Source organism: Adiantum capillus-veneris, chromosome 6, assembly GCF_014529385.1.
Source record: "Adiantum capillus-veneris isolate H3 chromosome 6, ASM1452938v2, whole genome shotgun sequence".
Lineage (NCBI taxonomy): Eukaryota > Viridiplantae > Streptophyta > Polypodiopsida > Polypodiales > Pteridaceae > Adiantum > Adiantum capillus-veneris.
In genome coordinates, this window is record NC_140936.1 from 122,657,087 (window position 1) to 122,666,494 (window position 9,408).

Sequence of the window (9,408 nt, forward strand, 5' to 3'; positions counted from 1 at the left end):
AGAGGCCCGCCCCGCTGCAGCACGTCATTGGCAGGAGGAGGGTCTCACAGTTGAGTTCTTGGCAGCTTTTTGGCAGAGACTGTGGGACTCCAGACAGCCGAGGCGCGTCACTTTGTTCCAGTGGTTGGTTGCACACAGAGCCACAGCAGTAGGGAGCTGGCTTGTGCATAGTGGTCTCTCGGCCGCATGTACAGCCTGTGACCAGTTGGTGGAGAGTCAGCGACACTGTCTTTGGGACTGTCCTTCGGCCCAGCAGGTGTGGCTACGAGTTCTTCGGCTGATGCCTGCCCTCTGTGCGGCTCGACAGTACACTTGGGGGGCAGCGGCTTGGTCCACCCTCACGGGCCCGGCACTACAGTTTGAGCTATCTTCCACCAGCAGGATGATAGTGATACAGGGGGGGCGACCTGCACTCCAGCCTGCTACAGACCTTACTCCACAGGAGTGGTGCAGTGAGAGAGAGGAGTGCTGGGAGCTCATCAGCGGCCTAGCTCTTTGGTTCATCTGGCGGGTCCGTTGTTTCCGCATCTTTGAGGCTCGCCCTGTGCCACCAGTAGAGACTTTTCGTGACTTTTGGCTAGAGCTGATCCATACTCTCAGAGGACAGCTTGAGGGACTACAGGGCAGCTCCGACCGCATGCGGGGGCGCCGCGAGGCTTTCCTTCGACTCTGGCGCCCTGGGCCTTTCTACACCATGGTCCAGGGGGTGCTCAGATGGCACTACTGTCCACCTGTGTGGCTCTTCCCTACTCCCATTTCTTGATTTAGCCCCATTGTATATATGCTGTTTTTTCATTGGGAGAGTCTCCCCATCATGCGTGTTGTAGCCCTCTCTTGCAGAGGTGGATGTAGCCCTATGGGCAGTTTTCATTAACTAATAGAAGGATCTTTTTCTTGGAAAAAAAAAAAGAATAAAGGTAAAGTTCGAAGGCGGTTCTTGGTTAAGTTCAAAACTATCCTACATTAGATGCAAAGTGGATGGAGGAGGAGGACCTAGCAGATACTCCTCAGATTGTGAAACTTTACCTCGATGCTTTTGGTTTAGCATAGTCTACTCCAAAAGAAACCCAGAATTCAGCTTGGCCGGAGATCTGGTGCAGTGGGATGCACAAAAGGGGAGTCACTCCGCCATAGTCACAGGGGACGCCCTTTTTCGGGCTTCCCGTCCCCACTTTTCCATCCCCACTTGCCGTCCCGCCCTCTTTTTTACACTAAAAATCCATTTGAGCCCAGTCCCCTGTCTCCCGTTCCCCGTCCTGGAATGCGTCCCTTGTGACTATGCACTCCGCTCCTTTGTCAACAGATGCCTTGATTTAGATACTAGAGTCACGGATGTCTCTTTGAGCTTCAGTGATACTGAAAGCTGACAGTATTCCATAGTTTTTTCTAGGCGCGTCCGATTGCCCAATCAGGCTTCCTCACGCGTGCGTGCATGGTTGCCGCATGGTTCAGTTTTTCGGACGCGAGCAGGGGATTTTTGACGAGCTGGCAAAAAAACCCCCGATTTGTCAAATGTGGCCCAAAACGCCTCTGCACGGATTGTGAAAAACCTGCAGCCATCCCGTTTGTGCAGAGAGAGCCCCCATCAAAGCTTGAGAGCCGAGAGGACTCGAGACGGCGAGCCGGGAGCCCTACCCAGTGCCCACAAACTCTCCCGCGCGCGGCTGATTCTTCACCTACGCCGTCCGTTACTCGTGAGGCCTCCACTTTGTCAAGGTTTGCAACTTTGCAGTGTGCACCTTGCAAGTTTGCAGAATCCATATGGGCCGAGTGAAGCGTCCCAAATGTCAGTATGTAGAACAATTGAAGCCTCAAAAGAAAGGGCAATTTACATGTAAATGCAAGTATTGTGGGCATACTTGGGACGGCGGTCCCTCCCGTATTCGTGCACATTTATTGTCCCTCTCTGGCTATGGTGTAGGCCCATGTGGACTGGTGCCAGAGGACGTCAAAGAGGTGGTCACAAGATTGCATGTAGATGTACAGAATGATGGGAAGGACCCAAATGCATTTGTAGATGCCTTGGTGGATGATTTGGGAGCTAATGCCTCTGCCTCAGGCTCAATGAGTACACATGCATCAGGGAGTGCTCATGTAAGTGCCACTGGGACTTCGGCTTCCAAATCAAATGTGGGGTCCTCGAGCAAGAAGAGGAAGGTTGCACAAGGGCCCTTGGCAAGTGCATTTAGCTTGCAAGCACGCAAGCAAGCAGATCAAGCCTTGCGCAGGTTTTTTATGCAGAGGACATTCCTGAATGGAAAGTGCGGAGTCCTTTCTTTTTGGAAATGGTCAAGGCAATTGGACAATTTGGTCCATCGTATGTGCCTCCCACATACAATGCTTTGCGCACCACAGAGTTAAATGATGAGGTCAAATGCATTGGTCATGAGATCATGGGTGTGCGCGAGAAATGGAAAAAACATGGATGCACAATTCTATGTGATGGATGGTCTGACACTAGACGCAGGTCTATCATTAACTTTCTTGCATGCTCTATACATGGTTCTGTGTTTTTGAAATCTGTGGACACATCTGGGGAGACAAAGACATCAGAATTTATTTTCAAGTAGCTTAAGGATGTGATTATTGGGGTAGGACCCTCCAATGTTGTGCAGGTATGCATGGACAATGCAACTAATTGTGTTGGGGCCAGGCAAATGGTGGAAGAGAAATGGAAACACATTTTTTTCACGAGGTGTGCATGCCATTGCTTGGACCTCTTGTTTGAGGATATTGGGAAGCTCCCTTGGATTGCAAAAATTCTTGAAGATGCAACAAAGGTTGTCACATTTGTCACAAGGAAGTCCACTGTCTTGGCATTGTTTCGAATGCTTAGCAAGAAGGAATTGTTGAAGCCATCGGCCACTCGATTTGCCTACTACTTCATCATGTTGGCTAGTCTTGTGGATGAGAGATGTATGCAAGGTGTGCGTAGGCTTATGATTGATGCAAAATTTGTGAAAATGAAGGCATCCAGGACTGCAAAGGCCATAGTGGTCTCGGACATTGTGTTTAATGCATCCTTTTGGCAAGAGGCCAAGTTGATTTTGAAGATTTGTGCTCCCATCTTGAAGATACTTCGTTTGGCTGATAGGGAAGGAGCCACCATGGGGCTTGTGTATGAGCTTACGGATCGCATGGTTGAGCAAATTCAAAACATGCAAGGTATTGATGCGTCAAGGATACAAGAGATCAAAGACCTATGCGTTGATAGATGGAATATGATGCACACACCATTGCATGCTGTGGGATACTTGTCGCATCCTATATGGCGAGGAAGAGGGCAATTCAATGATAGTGAGGTTCATGACGGGTGGGTGACATTTTTGGACAGGTATACCAAGGGTGATTTGACCATGCAGGGTACCCTCATTGATGAGTTGGACACTTTCCTCACTGAAAGAAAGTCATTTGCTCATCCTATTGCAAAGGATCCAAAGAGAATGCAAGAGGGTGTAAAATGGTGGGAGACTTTTGGGGCTTGCACGCCCACATTGCAGACTCTTGCACTTAAGGTGCTTTCTCAAGGGACATGTTCCTCTCCATGTGAGAGAAATTGGAGCACCTTCTCTCTCATTCACACCAAGAGAATAAATAGGTTACTTCCTGCTCATACCGAGAAGCTTGTCTACATACACACCAACTTGAGGCTCTTATGCAAGATCAAAGAGCGCGGCTATGAGAGAATGGAGGTGACATTGGAGATGCTTAACAAAGAGAAGGATGAGGATCGCTTGCTTGAGTTGCAGGAGATTCAGGAGGCTATTGCACAGAGCACTGCTGATGTTATGGAGTCTCTTCCGATTAGCATGCCCAGTGATATTGGGACTTCATGCTCTGTTGCTGAGGATGAGGCTTGGGATGAGGATGAGGATGAGGATGAGGATGATGATGAGGAGGTGGCCTTTGATGAGAGTTAGAGCTCATTGCATTTTGCTCTAGCCTCGGTCTTGACTCCCCTTAGCTCTACAGTCTACTTATGTTTTGGATTCACTATTTAGCATGGAGCGGCTGGACTCCACCCTCTAGGTTCTATTTATGTTTTGTCATTTGAATTTTGGAGTACTCAGAACACAGTCTTGTTGGTTTTGGAGGCTCCATATTTTGCCATCTAGTATGATCATGATTCATTGATCATTTGATGTATCTATTGATCAGAGATCTTGATCTGTTTCTCGGCTCCCAACTCCTTGATTTAGCTAGATTCTACATTTTCAAGTTTCTATGATGTTTTAATGCATTATGTGGCTTTGGGCTACTCTCTAGAGTTTAGTGTTTTAATTTTAATTGCTATTTGTTATGAGATATATATATATACACTAATTTTTTAGTGCCGTATGGTATTCCACGTATAGAATCTTCGGGGGGTCTGAATCGGGCTTATATCGGGCTTCCATACCCGCCCGAGTGAGACGCATGGTTGCCGCATGAAAAAACTATGCAGTATTCTGCTGTATGACTTTATGAAATGCAATTCCTGATTATGATATTGATTTGTTCTTGACTTCTTTTAAGTGCAGGAACTGATAGACGAAATGACTGCAGCATTTTGGTCTGATTGATCTCGAATAGACATGGTTGCAATAGGGGTTAGTCAATCGGACATCGATGAGGTCCCGATGTGATTGCTAGCTACATTGCCGATAAATCATGGTCTAAGATCCGAATGAATGTTGAATGTCATGTGATCTCCTGCAATGTCTAGTGATGTCCTGTGATGTCGTGTGATGTGACTGTCGATTTGCTACATGTGCTAGATGTGTGTTCCTAGTACGTAGGTACTAGCAGTTAGCGTCTATTAAGACGGTTTATGGCTTCTGTCGGTTTTTGTAGGCATAATCGCGATTGATTACAATGCTTTCAAGAGGGGGGTATGTCACAAAGTGATGACATAGCTACCGACAACAGAAATCCTAATTGTGAAACCCAAAAATTCTTGCAAACCCTAATTTTACAAAAACCCTAATTTCTGGAAACCCTAACCCTAATTGCTGGATGAAACCCTAAGTGGCTGAAAAACCCTAAAAGCTGGCGCAAATGCCACGTGGCAGCAGTGTACGGACTTTTTCGGAAATCACAAAGATGGGAAAAAGCTCCTAGCGGCGCAATTTCTGGCAGCTTTTTGCTACGCAAGGAATTGGAGAGAGAGAGAGAGAGAGAGAGAGAGTTGATTTGTTTTTTTTCTTTTGGATCTCTCTTGAGAGAGAGAGAGATTGCTTTTGAATTGGAAGCTTTTTGGGGCTCTGCTTTTGGGCATCCCTTGTAATCTTTTTATACGCGGTGAGAGCCTCACTTCTCAGAGCATTTGGACGCAAAGTCTGAGAGTGAAACCCAAACTGCTCTTTGTACTTTGACATTGATTTAATACATAAAGAAATACCGAAAGGGGCGCCAGTCTATGGGGCCAATATCTCTAGGCACGGAACTCCGCCGGGCTAGTGCAAATCTATTGTGATCTGTGAATTATTTTGAAGTGGTTATTTGGTTCTATCGTGATTGATTCTTGACTTGGAGTGTCCAAGTCTGTTACACAAGAGCCTCTTGTCCACGTACTTGATTAGCTAATTGCTAATCCCCTGCATGTACAGATGAATTCGAAGAGATTTCACGCGAGAAATCTCGTCCGATTCAAGGGGCAAGTAGCCCTATAGGTGCGAGAGTATGAGGGCTTTCTTACAAATTCGATCGGCACGCGAAACGGAGCCCAAAACAGTAAAATACAGCCCGATGCGTATTTTTGCAAGTTCAGAGTTTTGACCCTAATTGATCCCTTTTACCCCCAAGAGATTCGGAGAAGCCTTGGGATCACTGTATAGGTGATCTAGTGCATTTTCAGGGCAGAAAATAGAGAATTCATCGTGCTGCAGATTCTCGCCAGGTTTGGGAAAGTGTTTGTATGTGCCGGGAAAATCACCTTTGGTGTGGGGATTTTGTCTATGAAGCCTCCTACTGCAATTATGCTGCCGAAATCGGGCTAGAGTAGGCCATTTTCAGCCCGGTAAAAGCAGGACAGCTCGTAGGAACTTGCAGATTTTCTCCCAAGTTTTAAAAGAATAAAGAAATACCAAAAGGGACGCTAGTCTTTGGGGCCTACAGGGTGTCACTGTCTGCTTGTTGGTAGCACTCTAGCTTCCGAGCCGTGGTTTGTGTGAAGTGTTACTTCAGTTACATGTTCATTTGCGAAGTTTCTCTATGTCGTGAAGTTCAAGTAAAGTTTATCAAGTGAAGAATCGGGTGAAAGCTAAAGTCTACCGCCCTACAGAGCGGTTTCTTTTTCAGTTTTCAGCCCGTCGCCGCCGGTGTGGTGTGAGATCTACGACATTAGTCCACGATAGATGCAGTCCAGTTCTTCGGCAGCCCATTGAGCCCTCACCTCGGCCATTCCCTCGCCGTCATTGAGTGCTCCATTCCTCTCCATCATCGATGTCACCGAGATTTGCGTTTTCAGCCCTTCATTCCTCTCGCATCGGGAGTGCAAATCAGCACCGTGGTGGCCATCCCCAATCCCACATCGAGAAGGATCCAAGGTGCATCAAATCAGCCTAGGACGTGCCGCTTCATGAAGAGTTACAGTGCCGATTGTCATCAATTGAGTCAGTAGAGTTGGCATTGAGGTATTGCATTGTGTGCACACTCCATTTACGCAATCTAAAGCAAAAACCACATCGGAAATGGTGTGGGGGGCCCTTGAGAGGGTTGGTTGGGACCCCATCAAGTGTCGCTCTTCTCTTCTCTGCCAGCTAGGGTGAGGGCGAGCCAGCAATGGCGAGGGTGAGAAGAGCCAGCCAAGGCGAGGGCGAGCCAGCTAGGGCGAGGGCGAGAAGATCCAACCAAGGGCGAGGGCTAGCCATCCAGGTCGAGCAAGGAGGGCGAGAGCGAGCCAGCCAGGGCTAAGGCAAGGACGAGGGAAGCCAGCCAGGGCGAGGACGAGGGCAGCCAGGGCGAGGGTGAGGGCCTGGTGACGAGAGCGAGGCCAACCAGGGTGAGGGCGAGATCTTGCAAGGCGAGGCTGCAACAACTTACATTGCTCTGTCACATCAACACCAGTGGCAGCTGGTGAGGGCCTTGACTCAGTGCTTGCATTTCATGTCCATTGTTGTTGCCCTTTCCTCATTCTGATTTCCCGTTCCAGATAATTATGATCCAAGCTCTGATAAATCCTCGGTGGTGGTGTTGCATGGATGTTTTATCGCTCGACCGAAATATTATTGGGTGCCGTAGGGTGGGTGGTTTGGTTACATTCCCTAAAGGTGTGTCCTATGCGACTACACTTATAGCATCCGCCTTGAGCCCTTTACTCGGCCATCTATTGAGGAGTTATTTGGAAATGCTCCCTAAAGCTAGAAAAAGTGTCAAAACTTTATTACTTGCTCACCTCCTTAAAGTCTTCGGGTTTCTTCTTCCTATCCTTGAGAGGATCATACTAGTTGGCTCTGGTTTTTTTTTTTGCTTCCAAGACTCTGACATCTTTGAGCAAGCAAGACACTTTTATCTCGTGGTGGAAGTCAACATCATCATCCTCTAATCGAACTTGCTTCGTGGCCTTTTTAGCGTTTTCAAAAGTAGATATCCAACCCTAGTAGTCTGAATGCTGCTCGACTCTGCTTCTCGGGCCACTGAATACACCTTCTGGGCCACAAAGCTAGGTGTAGTGGACTTTTTGATTGCCGACTTCAAAGGTGATCTAATGACGAAACGCCATCTGGAATGCATCTCGTCAAGCGGCTGCTTGGCCAAAAATTTTGCATACTGTGAATCTTTGGAGTACCGAAGCGTCTGCAGGGCATAACGTCAATCTATTGTTGTAAGGTGCAGCGGAAGTGAGTGTTGAACTTTGCTCAAGATGAGTGCTCCGAAATGTGCTCAAGGTTCCTTTTACTTACGGAAGGGAGAGCCTTCCGTTCCTTTAGTGAGAAAGTGCAAGTGATCACAAACAAAGTGGATAAACATTGTGAATGAAAGTGCTGAGATTGAGAGATAGAGAGAGAAGAGAATATGACACCAAGAGTTGTCAAATCCTCCTTCGAAGGCCCCACTCTCTATGGCGAGATGTAAGGTGCAGTGGAAGTGAATGTTGAACTTTGCTCAAGATGAGTGCTCCTAACTGTGCTCAAGGTTCCTTTCACTTAGGGAAGGGGAAGCCTTCCGTCCTTTAATAAGGGAGTGCAAGTGATCACAAACAAAGTGGACAAACACTGTGAATGAAGGTGCTGAGACTGAGAGATAGAGAAAGAAGAATACGACACCAGAATGTTGTCAAAACCCTCCTCCGAAGGCCCCACTCTCTATGGCGAGAGCAGTCTACTATTGATTGCACAAATCTCTACAATGCTTGGACTTGCTGACGATGTCGACGACGATGAGGACGACGACAAGACGGGCTGAAATCTGAAAATGCTAAGGGCTGAAATCTACAAATCTTTATCTGTTGAATTCTGACTCTATGTCGATGACGATGTCGATGCGACGACGATGCGCTGAAAACGCAGATGATCAAATCTGCATTTTCCGGGCTGAATCTGCAAACTACGCTGGATTTGACCGTGCGGAGAGGAACTGCTGCGGGAAGGTAAGATCTGCGAGGTTCGGGGGTTCTAGTGCGGAGTCTGACTGCTGAAAACTGAAAACGCTGATGGTTCCGTCGCGGTGAATCTGCAAAACGCTGAAGTGTTATGCTGATGCAAAAACGCTAGGTAGTCATGCTATCTTGTTGCTGTCGGGGCTGATCTGCAAACCAAATCGCTAGGGCTGATCTGAGTGAAAAACGCTAGGTCCTGCAAGGGCAAAAACACTAGGTCTTCTGTCTTGGGGGGGTCTTGCTGAGAAGTTGTCTGATGAACACAGGTTCTTGCTGCCTCTTCTATCAGAAAGTGCTAGCGCTAGGTTTACTTATATACTTCACTTATCAAATTGCCCTACCCAGTTTCCCAACAAAAGTCACTTAAAAATAATAAGTGAAAATTGGTTGAAATAGAGAAAATAGGTCTATGCACTGTAAAAATGCTCCTGATAGGTTTTGATGGAAATCTGATGATCGTGCTTTGTGCAACCAGAGGATATGGATCTACTCTAAGTGCCTGGACATGCACGGTCTACGAATAGACTCACAAAAGTGCCAGATCACTTCCTAATCTAACTAAACTGAACCCATGTCATAAAGTAGCTTGTCCACGTACACATAGGGTTAGATGTGCATGTGACACGAGAGCGGTCTACTATTGATTGCACAAATCTGGTACAGAGATGCTGATGCAATGTTCTTGATGCTATTATGCAGTGAGGTTCTAGGTCGGTGACGATGGTGACAGCGAGGTGACAACAATGCTGTCTTGTATGGCTGAAAAACACTGGTTTGACTTGCTGAAAACGCTGATGCAGATCTCTGAAAACGCTGAGGTAGCTGTGTCA

At 47.2% G+C, this 9,408-nt stretch overlaps 1 pseudogene; it reads left to right on the forward strand.

Moving 5' to 3' along the window:
* The first annotated feature begins 1,761 nt into the window (after nt 1-1,761).
* LOC147456194 (uncharacterized) lies at nt 1,762-3,920 on the forward strand (annotated as a pseudogene).
* Nucleotides 3,921-9,408: the final 5,488 nt, after the last annotated feature.